The sequence below is a fragment of the Arachis ipaensis genome, chromosome B03 (assembly GCF_000816755.2).
Source record: "Arachis ipaensis cultivar K30076 chromosome B03, Araip1.1, whole genome shotgun sequence".
Classification (NCBI taxonomy): domain Eukaryota; kingdom Viridiplantae; phylum Streptophyta; class Magnoliopsida; order Fabales; family Fabaceae; genus Arachis; species Arachis ipaensis.
This window is the reverse complement of record NC_029787.2, coordinates 46,935,053-46,936,825: the sequence shown is the minus strand read 5'-3', so window position 1 is coordinate 46,936,825 and position 1,773 is coordinate 46,935,053. Positions and strand designations below refer to the sequence as shown.

Sequence of the window (1,773 nt, the reverse complement as noted above, 5' to 3'; positions counted from 1 at the left end):
AACTTACATTTTAGTTGGAGCTGGGGGAAGCGTGGGTGTGGTCTCTTGAAGTTGTTTGGGGGTTTCAGGAGTGTTGCACAGTTCCAAAAAATTAATCATGGCGTAGAAAAAACTAATCAGGAACAATATACACCCAAACTATTAGCAAATTTACACCCAAACTCTAAACAAATATACACCCAATACTATTTCTTACGTTTTTGTAGTCCCTTCAATTTGTAGCATAGGGGTTGGTTCAAAATCTGTCTCAGTGGTTGTTTGGGATGCCGGCACAAAAACCTTAATCGGGACTCTAAACAAGAAGAAAAAAGAAGGGTTAACAACGCCTTTGAAAATAATAAGGTTATAAGGTTGAAATATTCTTGGAAAACTCACATTGCAAGCGCATCCAACGGTGTCTGTTCCCTCACAACCATCATATTCGAATCAGCGGGACTCAACCTAAAATACACCCAAAGAAAGTCAAAAAATACACCCGAACAATTCAAAAAGAGGACAGGCTTTGTTTTTTTGAGAACTTACATACTTGTAGTTTTTGCTTTTTTTCCTGCCTTTTTTTTCTTGAATAAAATAATAAAGGGCTTTTTTTTCTAAAAAAATATATATAGAATTAGAAGTATAAGTTAATAGAAGAATAAAAGTAACGGTTATCTGAAAGAGAAATTATATGCTCTCTGACGGCTGGTTTACACTACTCTGTTCTGTGCGTCCTTGAGAGGAAGGATCATCACTTCCCAAGTTCACAGCCGGTATTCTAAAACAGATTTCATGTTATTCAGACAAAATAAGATACAGGTATAAAATACACTCAAATGAATGCACAAGATACAACCAACCGAATGGACAATATACACCCAACACAAAAAACGAAATATCCCAACTTAATAAACAACATACACCCAACTTGATCAATACAATACACCCAAATGGTTCCACAAAATACACCCAAATCATGATAACAAGATTTTATTAAATAAAGCTTCTTACGTTTCAGAGGACACATAGTGACCTTCTGTCAATCGCAGGTCTGCTTGGTTCTCCCTGCGAAACAAGAAACAATTATTAGCAAACAAAACACACCAAAATCTGAAATAGACACCCCACCAAGACATACCCCTCTACAGCAGATTTATCAACGTTTTTCCTTAGCCATTCTTCTAGTTCGTCACTTGATATTTCATATCTCTCACTACATTCATAAAAGAAGATGTTAACAAAAATAATTACAATGATAGACGGTAATATAGCTTACGAGGTACTGTACCCATCAAAGTATTGATCTTCTTCAGGAGGTGAATCCTCCACAACAACTTTTTTCTTTTTTGGTTGTGTTCTGGGTGGAAAAAAAAGAGTACCAATCAGAAATAAAAAATTAATTTTATCACAGAATATTATCCAAAGAAGTGCTTACTTTTTTGGTGATGTTTTTGTCTTTTTCTTTTTCTTTTCCTTCTCCACCAGTGATGATTCTTCGCTCCTATAAGTTAATAAGAGACACTTCAGTTAATACACGAAATCTTTATAATGAAGCCAAAAGAAAGGAGTAATAATTTCAGGACATTACTCATCACTTGATTCAGATTTAGATTCTGAATCAGAATCTGACTCCTCTTGACTCTTCTTTCTTTTTCTGGAGTCCATTCTGGAAGGCAAACAATCATTATTTAGAACATACTAAAAAATACACCCAAATGAATGCACAAGATACACCCAACTGAATATACAATATACACCCAACGCAGCAAACGAAACACACCCAGCTTAATAAACTAC

The 1,773-nt window shown here is 35.0% G+C and overlaps 1 long non-coding RNA gene across 1 annotated transcript; it reads right to left on the bottom strand.

Moving 5' to 3' along the window:
* Window positions 667-1,035, bottom strand: LOC110269679. Its single transcript, XR_002358442.1, has 2 exons — window positions 988-1,035; window positions 667-754 (listed from the first exon to the last, which is right to left on the bottom strand). It is a non-coding gene; the product is annotated as an uncharacterized LOC110269679 (long non-coding RNA).